Below are 20231 nucleotides of genomic sequence, written 5' to 3' on the forward strand. Positions count from 1 at the left end.
TGTGTCTCAGAAGTCAGATCTTCCCAGGACTGGAGTGATGGCTGAGGCAGAGCCTCCTCTGGCCTTACCGTGTCAGCTTCAGACCCTTCGGTGGCTGAGGGCCAATAGCCCCCATGAGAGGGCACAAAGGAGACAGCTTTGGTAGGAGGCTTGGAGGTGTGGAGCAGTGGGGAGAGCTGGGCCAGGGATGAGCAGCATGGGGGATTAGGAGGAGTCGGGAAGGGTGCTGGAGCCCAGAAGACAGGCCCTAGAAACGACGCTGCTGTTCAGGCTGAGTGCCAGGCTGGAGCAGGGGCTCCCTAGGGCTTCTGTAGAGTGCTCTGGGCTGACACTGCTAACCCTTCAGCTTCTATCTACAAGTGAGCACTGTCTCAGTTGCAGGCAGAAAATGCCATTAAGTTCCCCTGGGAGAGCTAGGACACAGGTTATGAACCAGTGTTCTAGCTTCTAGGAGACTCCATCATGATGCAGATTGGCTACCCTGAAATCCATCTCCCCTACTAAGGTGTAGGGGGTGGTCCCGGATCTCACACCAGCAAGCTGAACGTTGTACCGCTGAGATACACCCCAGCCTCCAAGGACCTTTTAAAAGGCTACGTGGCAAAAGGTGACTCAGAAGCAATCTGAGAGCATGGGTTTCTGACTGCTTTTCTAATTTCAAAATTGTCTTGTCCATAACTATTTCCACAACAAAATTTCAGCCAAATTATAACCACCTCCTCCTACTTGGATCTTTGATTTTACTTACTGTGGTTTTGGGTACCCATGGTCAGCTCTGGTCTGAAAGTCCCAGAAATGAACAATTCATAAATTATAGATAACTTCCATTGTAGCGTCTTGCTATAAGTGTTCCATTTTATTTGTAATTAGTCTCATAGTGTGCCTTATTTAAAAATTAAAATATAATAGATATATATTCATGGCAGCCTAAATGTCTGTTGGAAGTTAAATGGTAAAGAAAATGTAGCCTATGTATGCCTGGGATTTTATTCAGCTGTAAAGGATGAGACGTCATTTATTGGAAAACGGAAGCAATTGGAGATCATTACATTAAGCAAAAACATGCCAGACGTAAATGGGGCTGGGAACGGAAGTAAGCCAGTGTGATACACAGGTTGTCTACCATTAGGATTCTAGAAAGGAGTGTGGGGACTAGGAATACATCCGAGGCATGCACCCTAGGGTTGTGTGGGGTCTGGTTAGGCTGAAGGAGTGTGTGAGGCCCCAAGCTATCAGGGGCAACAAGCACCAAGTCCACCATACAGCCAGTGGGTGTGCTCTACAGTGGGGAGGGGGGACTTGGTTTAGCATAACAAGCACATTGTTTGGCACCATGGTGAGGCTGGGAGTGAGCGATGAAGTCATTAAGAGGGGTTATGTCCTCACTGGAGCAGGCTACTTACACAGGAGCCGTGTGTCATGCCGTGAGTCCTCTAGTGGCTGCCTTCCTTTTGCATGTGCATGCATAGACTTTCACAGTTTGTTTTGGTTTTTGGCTAGGCAGGACTCTTGAGTTTTATTCAATGGGTCTCTGGGTCTAGAAGAAGGTTCTTAGTGGTGAAGCGTGGTTTGTGCTGGTGTGGCAACACACGGTGGGGCAATGGGAACTTGATCTTGGAGTCGTGGAACTGCTTGACAGAGGGCCGTTGGCACTTGCCGGCTGCAGTCTCTTCCACCTTCATGGCCTGGATGGAGTGTGCATGGGCACAGTGTTGGGCACCCATGTCTCGGTAGCACTGTGTGGCAGTGCCCGCAGTGGTCAGGTCCCGGTACTCTCGGTATGTGTTGTATGTGCTCACATCACAGTGTGCAGTCCTGGCTGGTTCCCAGTCCTAGGCCATTGAACTGTTCCCTTTTTTTAAGTGTTGGGGACAGACTTCATGGCCTGTCACGGACTGGAAAAGCTCTCTGTCACCAAGTGGTGCTCCCAAGCAGCCCTGGCTCAGTGAGTTTTGATGATGTTTACAGCCACAAGCCAAGAGATGGAGTGTTTCCTGCAGTATAAATATTTCTTCATCTCTTTTCTGTCAGTGTCCCCTCAGCACCTCTGCATCTGGGGATGTCACCAATCTGATTTCTACTCTTATGAAGTTCGGCATTTCCTTGAACACCACATCAACATTAAAACTGAGTCTGCTAGTTACCATAATGCTTTTGGGGTTATTTTTGTTGGACACCAGTTCATTCTTTTTTATGGCCAAGAAGTAGTGTAGGACATCCACACAGAGGCTGACAGACTAGATCATCTCTAATGTGGCTTAATATGGATAATGCATCTAGTCTTTGGGTGTAGGACTTTGTGTGGATACATGTTTTAATTTCTGTGGAGTAAATACCCTTGGGTCACGAGGTAACTTACTCAGCTTTAGTGAAGATTGGCTTGGAGTTTTCCCAGAAGCTTCAATGTGCCCCTTGGATCACCAATATTTTAAATATTTCCCTTTCTAGCATATGGTGGTTTTAATTAGCATATTTGGATAACTAATTATTTCAAACACCATTTTAAGTGTCTTCTTGCTCTTCATTCTTAGTGTAAGACCTGTTTAGATTTTTGTTTATTTTTTGGTGTTTGCTTATGTATGTATGTTCCCATGCATGTGCAGGTGCATGTATACACATATGTGCATGTGTGTAAAGGCCTGGGGCTGACGATGGGAATCTTCCTCAGTTGTTCTCCATATTAGTCAGTGATGCAGGTCTCTCAGTTGAACCCAGAATTCACAGATATAGCTAGTGATACATACAACTTCCTCTGGCGACTATGGAATGACAGATGGGCCACCACACTCACCCTCTTGGGTGCTGGTGTGATTAACTCACTGGGTCATCTCCCCAGACCCTTTTGTCAAAAGTTTCAGGTGAGATTCTTGGTCTTACTGTGTTGTAAGCAAGTTCACATCTTTACTATTCTTCAATATATTGCTTTTCTGGTATTGGAAATCAAATCCAGGGCTCCACCCATGTTAGACAAGTACTCAGACACTGGCATATACCACTAACACTTCTCTCAACATGTTTTTAAAACTTGTATTTACTTATTTATTTGGGGGAGGGGCATGTCATGTGTGGAGGTCGCAGAACAACTTGTGGAAGCCTATCCCTTATTTTCACCATGTGGGTCCTGGGAAATTGAACTCAGGCCATCAGGCTTGGTGGCAAGTATCTTTACCCCTGAGCCATCTTGCTAGCTCTCAATATATTTTTTATTATTACTCTACCAAGAATGTTAGATACTTTTTCCTAATGTCTCCCCACCACATGGTTACACACACACACACACACACACACACACACACACACGTATGTGAGTGCTTGAGCACACATGTATGCATACACACATCTATCCATTCTGCTCCTCTGGATAAGCCTGATTAATTCATTCTCCAAAGGATTTAGAATAAACAAAACATAAATCTAGAGCACTAATATTAATTTCAGACTCATAAAATATATGCCATAACCAAGATGTCATGATAGTAGTATAGATCAATGGCACAAAACTAAAGGTTTAAAAATAGATGCATATCTACATAATCAACTGAGTTTTGACACGTGTCATGGTAGCAGAGTAGGAACACAATACTATTTTCACAAAGAAAGCTGGAATTTTAGTTCAGGAGAAAAGGAATGTTGCCCTTATTTTGCACCACACGCCAGCAAGTTGAAATGGACCATAGATTTCGGTGTAAGAACTAAAAGCACTTTTTAACTTAGAAGAAGGAGAAACAGTGTCTGTGTACTCACTTTAAACCAACATGCATTCATGTGTGTGTGCCCGTGCATGCCTGTGTGCAGGAGTGTGTGTGTGTGTGTGTGTGTGTGTGTGTGTGTGTGCTGCCTTGGCTTATGTGATCATACAGACTGGCACGTTCACACTTGTAGTGTGATAAATCAGGTAGGCTCAGGGCCCAGAAAAGTCATTGCTGGACGAGCCAATGCTTCAGAGAGCTGCCTTTCTCCAGGGGAGGTTGGCTTGCTTTCTCTTAGGGCCTCTACTGTTTGGACAATGCCCACCGGCCTGTGGAGAGCTGAGTGACAGACTTCCCTCAAAAGGTCACTGAGTTACCCAGTGGAGGAATGATATTTCTCCACATTCATTTGGACTTGATTTTTTTTCCTTTTTACAGTGTTTTATGAGTTTCAGTACACAAAATTTTCATCAAGGATATTAGATCCATCTGTAACTGTTTTGTGTTTTTTGAAGTTATTATAAGTGTTCTTCATAAAAATCTTTGTTTTTGGTGGGGGCAGCATTTTGACACAAGGTGTTCTGTAGTCTGGGCTGAACTTGGGATCACTATATTGCTGAGGATGACCTTGAACTCTGACCCTCTGCCATTAGACATGGGGTTGTAGGCCTTGGGCCACCACACTCAGAACTGTGTTTTTCAATTTTTCATTTATGATTTTTGTATGTTATTCTTGAGCCCAATTTAATGTTAAAGCAATATGTTAGTCTAATAACTTTTTAAATAACTATTGGAGTTGTTAAAAAATGACCTTAATTTATGATGATGATGATGATATATATATATACTTATATGTGTGTGTGTGTGTGTGTGATGCCTTTGTTCCTTTTGCTGTCCTTACAGCACTGGTGAGGAAGTGGCCTTGACACTGTAGCTATGAGTGGTCACCCCTTGAAGAAAACACCTTTCTCACTCTTATAATCATTACCTACATATAGTCCATTAGGGAGGGGTGGAGTGTTATGGCATTCTTCCCGCCAGCCTGGTCCCTGAGCAGTGTCAACCCCAAATAACACACAGAGACTCTATTAGTTACAATGCTGTTGGCCAAAGTCCAGGGCTTCTCATTGGCTAGTTCTGTCTTAAGTATTAACCCATGACTACCAATATATATTTCTATAAGGACTTATCTTTCCAAGGACACCATCCTGACTTGTCCTCTCTTCCTGGGATCACATGGCAACTTTCCACCCTTGACTACATTTCCCAGAATCTTCCTCAACTCCTAGTCCCACCTATTTTGTTTCCCTATTGGCCAACAGTGCTTTATTTATCAACCAATAAGACAAACATATACACAGAAGTACCTCTCCCATCAGTGGAGTGTCCTGATCCCCTCCTCTTCCACAACAGGGTATTGACAGGCCCAAATGGTGTCTTGCTTGGTGTCTCCCCTGTGGGCAGATCTAATCTGAAGTTTCCTTGTGGTAGTCTGTCAATGTTCTATTTGTTAAGCTTCGGTCAGTGATTCTGGTAACCCTTGGCATGAGTGTTTCAAGAGTGCACTTCACAGAAGGTCTCAGGCCCCTGAGCCACCATGGCAGCAGCAGTTTTTATTTTAATATCTTGTTTCTGATGTGTTGGTTGCCAGTGCTGAGCACTCAGAGACAAGGGGAGGCGTCTCTCTGACTCTCCTGCTATTGCTGCTTCTGCCCTGGGTGTAGCTTTTATTCTGCCCTGGGTGCAGCTTTTATTCTACTAGTTCGGAGTGTCCATTACTTTTCTGATGGCTAATTTCAGCTTTCCCCTAGAGATCCCAAGACTCTAGCAGACTATGCTTGAGTATTTGCTTATTGTATATCTTGAGAACCTCTTGTATCTTTATCTACTCTGATTTTGTGATACTGGGTGCACACCAGGTGAGCTGCACCCCCATCCTAGCTCTATGTATGGTTTTATATCAGTTCAAGTTTATCTTCAAAGTGACTTCTCTTCTCTGCAGGTGTACTGGATTTTTTTCCTTATGCTCTCGGCAGAATCTACCAGAGAAACCATCTGGGCTAAAGTTATGTCTGAAGCTATAAATTGAATTTCTTTAGTGATTATGTGGAAAGGTATCTATTTATCAAATAAGGACTAGTAGTTTGTATCTTTTAAGACATTTTTTTCAATCGTATCTTGGTCATCAAGTTTAATAGTGCAATCATACTTTATTTTAAAATTTTATACAAGTATACACTGTATATTAAGGTTATTCCCTCTCACTAATGTTACCTATCCAACATTTTAATTTCTGTAAGACCTGTAGTTTTGCCTCTGCTTCCATCATAACTATTGGGGATTTGTCTTTTCTCTTCTTTTCTTTGATTATTTCACCAAAATGTTTATTGGTTATGATGATCTTTTCAAAGAACCAACTATTGTGTCTTGGGTTTTTTCTCTTTTTTTTCCTCCTATTATTATTTCTTCAATTTATGCCCTAATCTATTATTTTCCTTCATCTGCTTTGCTGGTTTTATTAAATCAAACCTTTTTTTCTCGGCCACAGCCATGGGGCCTGTTGAGTCACAGGGCTACACCACAGAATTGGCAGTGTAACCGGGCCTTGCTGCAGAGTCCTTGCCTGCCTTGGGTCTCTCAGGACTGTTGACTGTCCACATAGCTTCTGAAAGGATGGGAGCAGACTCCCATGTGTGGGCATATGCATCTTCTAATCCAGTGATGTTGGTGCTTTGAGAAGTATTCAAATAGTTGATATCAGTTGGGACTAAATTTACTATTATCCACTGGATACAACTGCAAAGTCTTTGACCTCCCATGTATGGTTAGAATGTGTAGTTGGTTGATGCTGCCCCACTAAATATATGTGTACTTGGACGTACAAATATGACATCCAAATATATGGTAGTTTGAGTATTAGGCTCACATATTTGAACTTTTAGTCATCAAGGAGAGGTACTATGTGAGAAGGATGAGAAAGTGTGGCCTTGCTGGAGTAGGTATGGTCTTGTTGGAGAAAGTATGCCATTGGTGAGGGCTTTGAGGTTTCAAAAGCCCAAGCTAAGTGCAGTGTTGCTCTCTCTTCCTGATGTCTGATGATCCTAATGTAGAACTCTCTACTTCTCCAGCACCATGTCTACCTGTGTGCCATCATGCTCTCCACCATGATCAGAATGGATTAAACCTCTGAAACTGTAAGTCAGCCCCAATTAAAAGCTTCCTTTTATAAGAGTTGCTATGATCATGATGTCTCTTCACAGCAATAGAACACTGACCAAGACAATGATGTTACTTGGAATGAGAACCTTTGAAGACACGATTATGTCAAAGCCATCATGGATTAGGGTGGGCCCTACTGTGTCCTTAGAATGGAAGTGGAGACCCATTGTGGGGAAGGCCTTGTGAAAATGGGGATAGAGACTGAATTATCTCGTCACCAAAAAAGTTGAAGTGTTTTTAGTTGTCATTAGAAGGTAGAAGATGCAAGACTGTCTATAAGGAGCGTGGTCTGCCCAAGCCTTTGTGTCAGACTCTCAGCTTCCAGGACCATAAAGGACAAATCTCTGATGTACTAAACCAGTACATTCATGGGAGTCTGTTATAGGAGTGTTAAGAAAATGACACGGCATGGAGAAGGACGCATTTATCAGACCAGATCCAAAGCTACACACTGATAGTTGGTGCTGATAAATATACTATCTGCTATGGTTAGTGTTTTGCCAACTTGACAAAAGCTAGAGTCATGAGTAGAGAGAGCCTCAGATGAGAAAATGCTCTTACCAGATTGACCTGTGGGCAAGCCTATAGGACATTTTCTTGATTGATGATTGATGTGGGAAGGCCCAGCTCACTGTGGGCGGGGCCACCCTCTGGGCCTGTGGCCCTGAACGGTATGAGGAAGCAGGCTGAGTATGGCAGCATTCCGTGGCCTGTGCTTCAGGCCCTGCCTCCAGGTTCCTGCCTTGAGTTCCTGTCCTGACTTCCCTTCATCACAGGCTGTAAGCTGAGAAGTGAGAACAATCTTTGCTTCCCAGGTTGGTTTTGGTCCGTGTTGTATGACAGCAACAGAGAAGTAATGAAGAGGCCATCCTAGCTAGCAACTCCACTCTTTCAGTGAGCTGTCACATCTCCCAAGCCCCTAAGGGACACTAGATTGTGATTAGATTCCATCCCTGGAACCTTTCCTGGGGTTTTAAGTCCTGTGTCAGCCAATGCTCTTGTAAACAGGATTCTGTCTATACCTTTAACCCAGCATCCTCAGGAGTCACCTGGCAGCCTCCCATGGCCCTGCCTCTGCCTTCTCACAGGGTCTGGAGAGGCTTTCATGTAAAAAAACTCCCATCCTGTCACAGTCCAAGCACAGTTGTCTCATGATGAGATTTGGTCCTAAACTCAGACTGACAGACCAATCCTTCTGCTCTTGATTGCAGAAGTCTCCACAAGAGTGTAAGGAACTTTGCTATCTCTCTCACTGTGGTGACAGACTATGTCACAGAACCACACGGAGGGAAGTGTTATTACTTTTGGCTCATGGTTTCAGAGCCCACGGTGAAGCCCAGTATCATGGCAGTGGGGCATGCGGAGGAGTGTCCCGCGCTACCGTCTCGCCAGCAAGAACGACGCAGAACACTCGGATCCTTCTGCAGTAAAGCTTTAATGCATCTTGAGAGATAGATGATCAGCTTCTTAGAGGGAGACCCCAAGCTAAGAAACCCAGCCCCTTATATAAGCCTAGGAGCTCCGAGTGAGACGTGTAGAGCCGGGATTGGTGGTTTGCACATCACCCCAGATGACGCCACGGGAGAGGCACAGCTTAAACGGTTAACTCCAACTGACAGCAGATGTCAGCGCCATCTTCTAACGGTTAACTCCAACTGACAGCAGATGTCAGCGCCATCTTCTAACGGCAATAGCGATAGCGAGGGCGGCTCCTCACATCTCCCCTATTCATTTATTTTTGAAGCAATAGGACACCCACAACTTTGGAGTGGAGATAGAGGTCAAATCCCCATGTGCAAATTCGGAACATGTACAAAGCTCCTCTCCAGGGTCTTATCCCCAGAGAGAGCCCTGACCAGTCCGATGTCGTTTTTCTGGGGGAAGGAGATCATGACATAGAACCTTTATGCAAGATGACTTATCTCCCAGGAGAAAGTCGTTATACCGCAGACCTCTCCTGTGCAGTGCTTAGCCTTGCAACTCCTTGGGCTGCTGAAGCCTACCCACTCTATCCCGTGCAATGAGACTAGCCTCGTGGGGTGCAAGAGCCGGGAGGCCAGCGACCTATTGCTTTAACATGGTTAACCAAATGTCAGGGGAGGCTCCGTGTTCTAAGGCAGCAAGTGCTTGTGCCACCACCACTTTGTCTCTTTTGTTTGGGCTCTGAGCTTACACACCATCCAAAGCATCAACACTATTCCACAGCAGAGAACTAGGCTAAATGATCCTACCCCCACCCATTCCTTAAAATAAGAAAATGCAGATGAAATCCAGGAGGAGAGGCCTTCCATCAGAGAAAGATCCAGATGCGTCGAATTCACTTGCAGGATCGCCATTCTCAACTCACGGAGTGTCTGCTCAAACTCAAAAGTCCAATTCTGTAATAAATGTTGAGACAGAGCTTGTGACAGGTTAGCTGCTCTTGTAAAATTCTCATATTGTACTGAAGTGACACAAAGGCCAGGCAACTTTTGTTCACATCCCAATTGGGCCATCTGCCACAATATATCCAATTGTTCCTGAACCAAATTAATCTGTTGGTTTACCAACATCAGGCCTCCTTGTATCTGAGAATTGGCAGTGGCCTGTTTATCTAGGACCATGGTCACAGTGGCCTATAGTTCATTAATGGTTTGAGTTGTCTGCACAGTGGCAGAAAGTGCAAGGGCCGAGGCGGTAACCGAAGCAGTAACCGCGGCGGTGGCTATCAGGCCCACAATAATAGCAGAGATCCCAAAAATCTCGCTTTTCCCTAAACAAACTCAAATTACTTGGCGTCTCAACAGGAACTGGAACAAATCGAGGCATGCGCATTACCAAAGCAAAAGGGTGCTTAATAGCATCCCAGCATAATGCATAAAAACAATTCTAAGCAGAGCAATTTATTTCTTTCTGATTCTTACCTAAGGTATCATTACTCACAACCCAAATAAAGGGCAGCTGAATAATTAGTTCTCTTAAAAGGGGTATACTTAACATTGGAGGAGGACCAATCAGATGATCCATAGCTCTGTCCCTCACTCAGACTGTTGCCTAATGCCCCTTTCCAATCAAAAGTAATCTGTCCCTCCTCACTATCATAGGAGAAAGATCAGTACAGCTTCCATTAATTCAAAAGGATTAGCATTAGATCTTTCTGGATCCATATGAATAAAATTATCCTTTAATGAAGAAATCACAGTAAAGCACAAGCTTCCTACCAATGACAAGGTTCTCTCATCCTGAAAACTCTGTATCTGAGGATCTAAAGGCAAAAAGGCAAGCCCCAACTCTCTATTAGTTGTGAAAAATCTAGGGAACACCTGGGCATTCTGCATCACTGGCATCGGTAGGGGGAAGGTAGACATGATGGCCCACCGTAACTCTCCCATCATACTAGGAACCATCATCCCGAGTAGGAGAGTCTTCATCACCCACTTGGCCTCCATCCTTCTTATTCTGGAGTTGTGAAGGAGCTCTTCGAGTGAGTCTTTCAGGGATCCACAGGGGGTTTTCTTCCTCCTGTGGAAAAACACACACAGCTCCCCTGGATCTTATAAGAATAGGATCCGGGCCTTTCCATTCATTAGTTAGCACATCTTTCCATTTTACAAATTCTTTTGGCCTATCAGGCTCTAAACTGTGGCGATCGGCCGCAGTGTGGCCTTGGGCATCAAGAAATTAAGGGTAAAAAGTGCCATGGATACAGCAACTCTTGGTACCGAGGGTAGAACATCCTCAATACTCCCCTTTTGTTTAATCAGATATGATTTGAGTGTACGATGGGCACGTTCCACAATGCCCTGTCCTTGAGGGTTATAAGGTAGGCCAGTTAGATGGGTAACATCCATTTGCCGACAAAACTGTCGGAATTTTTGAGAGGTATATGCTGGTCCATTGTCTGTTTTTAAAATTCTGGGTTTTCCCCAAGCACTCCAGGCCTCAAGGCAATGTTGAATCACATATGAGGCCTTTTCCCCTGTTAGGGGTGTGGCGAACATTACGCCAGAACAGGTGTCAACAGAAACATGAACATATTGAAGCCTTCCAAAAGAGGGAATATGAGTAACATCCATCTGCCACATCTGCAATGGTCTAATGCCACGTGGGTTTATTCCCATGTGGGGAGTAGGTAAGAATTCGCAGCAATTCTGGCATTGAGTAACAATTTCCCTAGCCTCTTTCCTGGATAGAGCAAAACGACGGCGCAAGGTCTCAGCCGTCACATGAAAGCGCTTATGGAATTCTTTTGCTGCTTGTGCATGGGTAGACAAGGCAGCGGCCACCAGCTTTGTAGCCTTGTCCGCTAAGTCATTCCCTAAGGACATGGGACCTGGGAGTCCAGAATGTGCTCGGACATGGGTAATGAAAACAGGAAATCTCCTATTTAACAAGGCAGCTTGTATCTTTTGAAAGATGTTAGCAACTCTGCTGGAGGATCTTATTATTCCAGCTATCTCAAGGAGATTAACTGCATTAACCACATAAGAGGAATCTGATACAATATTGAGGGGTCCTGGAAAAGCCTCAAGAACCTCCAGTACTATCAGACATTCTACAACTTGAGGTGAAGTTTCATTATATTGTTTAGATATAACCCTATCCTTGACCACATAAGCTCCCATACCAGTTTTTGATCCATCAGTGTACACCACAGTCCCATCTGGGAGTGGGTCTTTAGCTGTCACTTGTGGAAACACTATAGCCTGGTTTAGGGCAAACTGTAAAATTGGATGCTTTGGAAAATGATTATCAATTTGTCCTGAAAAGGAAGTAACTAAAACTGCCCAATCACTAGATGTGGCTGCCAAGGTCTGAACTTGTGCAGCAGTATAAGGCACAATCAAGGAATCAGGATCCCTGCCAAAATGTGTAACAGCTGCTTTTATTCCGCGAAGCGCGAGCTGTGCAACAGCATCAGGGTACCAGTCAATAATCTTAGCAGGGGAAGCATTTGGATGAATCCAAAGTAATGGTCCATGTTGCCACAGGACTGCAGTTGGCAATTGAGCTGTCTTAAAAACACACAGATTAAAAGGTAGTGACTCCTCAATACGTTGTAATTGTGCTTCCTGTAAGGCCTCTTCCACCATCTGTAAGGCTCGGTGGGCGGCAGGGGTAAATTTTCTGGGTGAGGAGATATGAGGCTCACCCTCCAGGAGATCGAAGAGGGGTTTTAGATCAGCAGATGGAATTTTTAAAAAGGGCCTCAACCAATTTATATCTCCCAGAAGTTTCTGAAAATCATTTAATGTTTGTAAGTGGTCTTTGCGAATTTCTATTTTCTGAGGAACTATATTTTTGGGAGTAATCATTGAGCCCAAAAAGAGGCCTGTATCTGCAATTTGAACCTTTTCTGAGGCAATCTCTAATCCCCACTGTTTTAATTCAGCCACCAGCATGGGAAAGCCTTTTGTAAAACATCTAACTCTTTGTGACAAATAAGAATATCGTCCATATAATGGATCATGATTAAAGATGTAAATTGCTTCCTAATTGGCTCCAAAGCCTCCTGCACATACAGCTGACATATTGTTGGGCTATTGGCCATGCCTTGCGGCAGTACCTTCCACTGAAATCTCTTGTCTGGTTCCATATGATTAAGAGAAGGGATAGTGAAGGCAAACCTTGGTCTATCCCGTGGGTAAAGTGGAATAGAGAAGAAACAATCCTTAATATCTATAATAATAAGCTTCCAATCTTGAGGGAGTGCAGAAAGCAAAGGAAGGCCTCTTTGAACAGGGCCAAAAAGATGCATCTGATTGTTAATGGCCCGCAGGTCGTGGAGTAATCTCCACTTCCCAGATTTCTTCTTAATAACAAAAATTGGTGTATTCCATGGGGAGGTAGAAGGCTCTAGATGCCCCAGCCGTTCCTGTTCTTGCACTAATCTTGTGACAGCCTCTAATTTTTCAGAGGATAGAGGCCATTGAGAGACCCATAACGGCTCCTCTGTTTTCCATGGTATGGGTCGTGAAGCCTCAACGGCCCCTAAATAAAACCCAGTCCTTTTCTACCCCGATTTCCGTGTTGCGTAATGGGTTTTATTCTGCCTTGTTCTTGCCTACCCAAGCCTCTACCGTTTGTATACCCCATCTTTGCCATAATGGCTGATGCCTGGGGGAGTATTCATTAGTTAGGGTCATGCCCATGGCTTGTAACACATCCCGTCCCCATAAATTTACAGGGAGTGGCAACACATAGGGGTAAAACATCCCTGTTTGCCCTCAGCATTCCGCCAGGTTAAGGCTGAGGCACTGATGGCAGGAGAGGACTGGTATCCAAGACCTTGTAGAGAATGAGATGAAACAACAGTGGGCCAAGACTTCGGCCACCAATGGAGTGAAATAATGCTTTTGTCTGATCCCGTATCCATTATCCCTTCAAATTCTTTTCCATTAATTAACAATTTTATTGTAGGTCTCTCATTTAGGGGTATAGCCAGATAGGCTGAATCACTTCCAGAAGATCCCATAGCCCTTTTTTGTAAAGTGTAGGTTTCTCCATCCCCGAGGGAGGGCAGCAACACCAGTTGTGCAATTCTATCTCCCTGCTTTATAGAAAATACACCCCGAGGGCTAGAACAGAGAACTTGAATCTCCTCTTTATGATACGGGTCAACAATTCCAGGATATATAATGAGTCCCTGTAAAGTTAAGGAGCCACGGCCCAGAATAAGCCCAATGGTGGCAGGGGGCAAAGGTCCAGGGGAATGGACTGGGACCGGTTGAACATTCATTTGGGGCATGAGTAAGAAGTTGGAGGCGGCACGCAAGTCCATTCCGGGGGTTCCTCGGAAGCCTCTACTTCCTCTTGATTGCTTTTCTGAAATTGGTTCCCATATTTCTGAGGGCCCTGGGACCATGGGCCCCGTGACCCGTTTTTGATTGGGGTACCTTGGGTTCTTCAATAGGGGGCAGAAGCCTCCCTTTTACATCCCGGACTGACCTGCATTCGCTAGCCCTATGATAACCTTTACCACAACGATGGCAAAGCTTCGATTCTCTTGTTCTTTCAGGGGCTTGACAATCTTTCTTAAGGTGCCCCATTTTCCCACAATTAAAACAAGCTTTTCGACTAGATAAATCTCTATACCTGTGCGTTTGTAAAATGGCGGCAGCTAGTCCTGCATTGGTTAGGGGTCCCCCAGCTCCCTGCACACTCTGAGCCAATCTTGTAAACCTTTGCTTTTGCGAGGGCGATAGCCGCTCGACATTCCTGGGTTGCTTGTTCATAGACAAGTTGCTCAATCAGGGGCATAGCTTGTTCTGAATCACCAAAGATGCGACTGGCGGCCTCTGTCATTCTGGCCACAAAGTCTGAAAATGGCTCTTGGGGTCCTTGGACAATCTTTGTAAGGTGTCCACTGGACTCTCCCCTTTTTGTGAGGGCCTTCCATGCTTTAATAGCGGCGGCCGACACCTGACCATAGACACCCCAGATGTAGTTGGTTTGATTAAGGGCATGTTGACCCTGACCTGTCAGCATTTCAAATGTCCACTGCCTCTGATTCTCATCTTCAGCCGTGGCATTAACTCTAGCTTGTGCCTGGGCTGCATCATACCAGAGAGCCTTCCATTCCATGTATTGTCCCATGTTGGGAAGCACTGCTTTCACTGTCGTCTGCCAGTCAGTGGGAGTCATGGCAAAATTAGCAAGCCTTTCTACCTGTATTGTGGTAAAGTTAGCATTGACCCCATAATTACGAACGGATTCGGCCAATTCTTTGATTTGATTGTAATCTACAGGGGTATGTACTCTTCCGCCTTCCACATTCTCGAATACTGGAAAAGCCATTTGTATTTTTCTCCATTCCTCTAAAGGTAAAAAGGAGTCAGTACCAGTATTCAGCCGAAGCTCATACTGCGGAGGCGCTGAGGGGCGTGAGCCCGCCGGATTTATAGGCGGTGGCCTCACATTCATTTTTGTTTTCAGTGGCCGGTGTCTATCAGGGTGATATCTTTCTTCCTCATACCGTGCCACCTCCTCCTCTAGACCACCTTCTTTGCTAGAATACAGAGTGTCAGAATCAGAATTATCTAGCTCCAAGGCTTCTAGCTCTACTGTAGGGTATAGACTAGATTCTGGCTTTTTCTTTTTCTTAGATTTGTTAGGGGGTGAATGATCACTCCCTTCTTTCTCTCCCCCTTTCTTAACTTCTTGGGGAGGGCCTTTTTTCTTAGACATGTCTTTCCTTTTGCGAGCTCCCATTCTCTCACTCCGTTCAGTTTCTGACATGCTATCCTGAACTTCCTCTAAGGTTCCCTGACTTTCTATTATAGCAGGGTGACAGGCCTCATCCTCCAAGCAGTTTTTAACTAGCTTCCAAATGGCTTTGGTACCTAAGTGGAGATCTCCTTCTGCATGCTTCCTGTCTAGTTCTTTACCTAGCTTGTTCCATGAGGCCACAGTGAGGGACCCGGAACAAGCATACCATGGTGCCACTCTATCTACCTCCTTCACAAAATTTTGAAGTGTTCGTGGTGCAATTTTAAGATCTCTTTGTTTTAGCACAGTCTGTAGGGCAGTAACCACTGACTGTGACAACCCCATCGCGCTAGCGGCTTATCTAAAAAACGGCGCTCAACTCCGTTACCAGACTGACAGCACCAGACTGACAGCACCAGACTGACAGCACCAGACTGACAGCACCAGACTGACAGCACCAGACTGACAGCACCGTTCTGTCAGCACCAGCCACGATGAAGGAGAAGGACAAACAGGACTAGCACCAAAGCCTCCACTGACCCGTCCCACGGTGATGACAAACTGAGGCCAAAGTCGAGAAAGGGGTATTCAGGATAAAGCATACCTCTCTGAACTTACGTCCCTGCAGTTCTGAATCCGCCCCGTCTTCCGAGGGGTCTCCCGCGGCGCCGGCGATGTTGAAGAGTTCCCGGGTTTCGGCACCAGATGTCCCGCGCTACCGTCTCGCCAGCAAGAACGACGCAGAACACTCGGATCCTTCTGCAGTAAAGCTTTAATGCATCTTGAGAGATAGATGATCAGCTTCTTAGAGGGAGACCCCAAGCTAAGAAACCCAGCCCCTTATATAAGCCTAGGAGCTCCGAGTGAGACGTGTAGAGCCGGGATTGGTGGTTTGCACATCACCCCAGATGACGCCACGGGAGAGGCACAGCTTAAACGGTTAACTCCAACTGACAGCAGATGTCAGCGCCATCTTCTAACGGTTAACTCCAACTGACAGCAGATGTCAGCGCCATCTTCTAACGGCAATAGCGATAGCGAGGGCGGCTCCTCACAGAGGAGGAAGTTGTTCATCTCCTGGTGGACAGGAAGTCAAGTGGAGCAGACACAGGAGGAGGCCAAGATGAAGATCCTCAGAGTAAAAGTCCTCAGAGAACCACTTCCTCTAGAGGGCCCCACCTTCTGCAGAGCTACCTCCTCAAGGGCCTATTCGGAATTTAAAATAGTCAACGAACTAAGTCTTTCATTAGGTCGGAATCGGATGATCTAAGTGTCTCTGGAAACACATCCAGGGGTCTGCCTTAGTAAGCTTCCATTCCCCTTCCCTTGAAGTCAGCAGATTAACCACCACAGGCTCTTGGACACTCTTGCCTCATAGCTCACGGTGACTGGTTGCTCTGAGCTCAGTTTTCCGTATTTTAGGCCACTGATGGAATTTGTCGGTGGTTGTCCGATCCCACTGTTTATAAAAACCATTTCTGTTAGGCCTCTCAAGGACCAAAGCTCCTGCAAAAGGCAGTGTATCCCTGTCACCTGTAACTCCAGGACCCAGGGGTAGCCCCCGTGGAAGTTTCAGCAATTGCTACGCTGTTGCATGGCGCTACCACAAATCCTAAATTCTAGCCACGTGGCTTCTTCAGAGTCCCATATTGCTTGTCCATTTGCTGGCTAAACTCCGATACTGACTATTCTTGTTCAGGTTCCTTGGAGCAGAGCCCAAGACAAGTATTTGGGGAGTGTGTAATTGATCCACAAAGTTAGGAAATAAATTTTGTCAGGGAAGAAAGTAAGCAGAATAAGAAAAAGGAAAGAGTAAAGTAGGGAGGTAAACCAAAGTCTAGTCATGGCTGTGGGAGGAGTCATGGCTATGACCTTGGGAGGGGTTGGGGTAGGGCCATGGATGGGGCCATGGCTGTGGGAGGGTTTGTGGCTATGGGAGGGGCTGTGGCTATGGGAGGGGCTGTGGCTATGGGAGGGGCTGCGACTGCAGCATTGGGAGTGGCCCTGGTTGTAGAAGAGACTGAGGCCGTGGTGGGGTGGGTACTAGGGCCATGGGCAGAACCATTGCTGTCTGAGGGGCTGTGGCTGTGGCCACAGGAGGATCCGTGGCTGTGGGCAGTGCCGTGACTGCGGGTGGGGCCGTGGCTGTAGGAGGGACATCTGAGACATGAATTGTGCTGTAGTCATCTCTTGCATTGGGACCAATGTCTTTTGGATCCTTTGATCTGTCAACCATCATCTGTAGGCTGCACTTGCTGAAGTGGGGTTTAGTCTCTGGGCCTGGGTGACTCTCGTAGGCTGACTACGGTGCTCCAGAGAAGGGAACTATTCCCTGCCTAATGCACTGAAGTTCAGACAGAGGGTCTGAGAGGACAGCCAATGTAACTCAAAGCTAGTGCGATGCGGCCTAACTTCTGTGCAAGGGGTAGGTGGGTTGGTGGTCTCGGCACATTTGTAACACCTCATGCACGTTTGTGACAGTGAGGGGTTTTCTCAGCAGCATTTCTGACCCTTTACAGAGCACCTAGCCCTAAAGGACCCGTCTACTGAGAGTCTTTGGTCTTCAAGACAGGTAGATCCCCTTTCTTCCAAGGCTCACAGCCACTCACTTAGGAGTATCTGTAGAGTGAGTGCGTGTGTTCTAGGATGAACTTTAGGTTTTTCTATGAAAAGGTTTTTAAAATATATTTGAAATCGTAAGATTGGTTACTATTTAAGATAACATGAAATTTATCACCAAACACATTGAAGGGAGCTGTGTGGAGGAAGGACAACTCAGTCACACAGTTAATTGTAGAATGAAGTTGAGCTGAAGCTGCACACACAGTTCTCTGGGCGAGCAGCCAGCGCTCTCAAACACTGAGCCACCTCTCCAGCCCCAGAATTTAAAAAGTTCTTGTTGAGTTTCTTTCCTTATTTTTATTTTACATGATTTATAAACATCACAGCTTTCAAATGCACGAGCACAGCATTCTTGCTCCTCAAGGTTAAACAGCAGGATGTTTGGCCTAAGGTGTGTGGTGGCTACTGGGTTTTCAATCCTTGAGACCCAATAACAGGATGTTTGACTTAGGGTGTGCTGACCAGATGTTTTGGGAATTGGGAAGGTCATTGTGTTTGCTTGTCCCTTGTATCACGGTAAAGAAGTCTTTTGCCCTCCCCTTTTGCTTGGGGTATATAAGGATGATAAGTAACAAACTTGTGGCGTCTGCAGTATTCACTGAGGTCCTTCCAATTCTGTCTTCTGTCTCATCTCTTTTCTTACCCAATTCTCATTCCCCTTTTCAGGTACGTTTAAGCTTGTTGCCTGGTGTCAGTAAGGCCCTTGGACACCAACGTGATCTCAGGTGGCTGTCCAGACCCCAGGCGTCCGCCCAGTCTTCCAGTGCCAACAACAGGAGCCATGGACATCAACCCAGACCCTAGCTGCTGCTGGACCACGACCCAGACATGGCCCACTGTAGCACAGGCTCAGCTTCTTAACCCATCATGTTTGTACTCTTGGTCTGAGCTGGGGATCTGCCATTTTCTTTTCTCGGAATTAAAGGCTGCATGTTATATCTGCTCTTTCTAGCTTGCTTCTTGGCCTTTTCAGCCTAAAGCTAATCAGCTTAGTGGGCCTTTAAACACCTTATTATCTGTTTTAATATCTGCTACATCACATGCACAAATAATTCTCTTTTACAGCTTTTGAATATTCTCATACATTTTTTCAAGTAAATTTTATCATTAGCATGTACAGTTTCATACACACACACACACACACACACACACACGTCTTGAAGGGCAGTGACGGGTGACATTGAATTTATAGTTTAATTCAAGGGCATCTGACATCTTTACAATATTGAGTGTTTCCATCCAGGTCTGTGGTTACACCTTTCATTTATCCAGGCCTTCTTTTATGTTCCTCAGTAAAACTTTATGATTTTCTTCCCATAGGTCCTGAACATTTCTCCGTAGGTTTATTCCTAGGTATTTTATGTATTTTTGTTGTTGTTTTCACTGTGAATGAACCTGGAGGGTTTCTAGGCTTGAACTTATATCATGACATGATTCTTTAACCTGAGACGAAAAACAAAATGTCTCTAGTATTACTTGTTCCTGAGTTGAGACTCCTGCTCTTTCCCTTCAGCGAGCTAGTGAGTAATGTCAACTGCAGAAATGGGTTTCAACTTTTCTAGGGTGCAGTCCTTGGAGTTTGGCCTGGGGTTTAATGCTACCCCGGCCCACAGTGTGGGTACAAGGTCAGTGTCGACTCTGGTGAAAGCCAGCCTGCAGCACCCTTGCTTTCTCTGCTGCATCCTTAGGATGTCTCTGCTTCCTCAGCGGCTCTGCTTGTGGTTCCCTCATGGTCTGCCAACCCAACCCCATGTGTTTCCTGTCTTCAGGAGCTGTGAATAAAGTAAGTCTTTGGCTATCCAAAAAACGCATCCATTTTTCCTTTTCAATCTGGCTTTTCTTTGGAGAAATTTGGAGCAGTGCTGAAAGATGGACATGCCTCAGTTGTTTTACTGATCCAATCTGTTTTCTTGTTAATTCTTGGGTGTCAGGCATGTTTGTAAGTAGATGCAGGGGTCGTCAAGGGAGGGAGAAGTGAGAGAAGCAGGAAAGAGACAATGACCGAGTCACCATAGGCCTTGAGGAGTACGATGGGGTAAGTTCAAGGTCAAGAGGCAGTGCTGGCTTTGCTTGGCCAGGAGAGGTCAAGGGCAGGCACAGATGTGGATGGTCTTGCAGATTTGACTGTGGACAATAACTGTGCCCCCAGCGCTCCACTCTGTCTGTGTTGTATTATTAGCCAGGGCTCTCTGGGGACATGACTAACAGGACACTGCATATAGACGGGCCAGAGAGGATGCATGAGACTCTGGCAGCTGAAAAGTTCCATGACAGGTCACTTGCATACTGAACCCCAAATCTCTGGGGTCACTGACCTGGGGGTGGGGGTGCTGTAAGCAGTCCATTATAAATGGTATGGAGGAGAGAATGCTGGAAAGTGTGTGTGTGTGTGTGAGAGAGAGAGAGAGAGAGAGAGAGAGAGAGAGAGAGAGGGAGGGAGGGAGGGAGAGACTGCATCATTGTGTATCTGGCTGGAGTACTTCCAGACACTTCACTCTTTCCTAGTTATAGAAA

The 20231-nt window shown here is 45.6% G+C and overlaps 1 long non-coding RNA gene across 1 annotated transcript; it reads left to right on the plus strand.

Annotated features, from left to right (window-relative positions):
• Nucleotides 1-16081: 16081 nt before the first annotated feature.
• Nucleotides 16082-19524, plus strand: LOC121135929. The gene is made up of 2 exons (XR_005873046.1): nt 16082-16399; nt 18384-19524. It is a non-coding gene; the product is annotated as an uncharacterized LOC121135929 (long non-coding RNA).
• The last annotated feature ends 707 nt before the right edge of the window (nt 19525-20231 follow it).

The sequence above is a fragment of the Mesocricetus auratus genome, unplaced genomic scaffold (assembly GCF_017639785.1).
Source record: "Mesocricetus auratus isolate SY011 unplaced genomic scaffold, BCM_Maur_2.0 Super-Scaffold_100045, whole genome shotgun sequence".
Taxonomy (NCBI): Eukaryota; Metazoa; Chordata; class Mammalia; order Rodentia; family Cricetidae; genus Mesocricetus; species Mesocricetus auratus.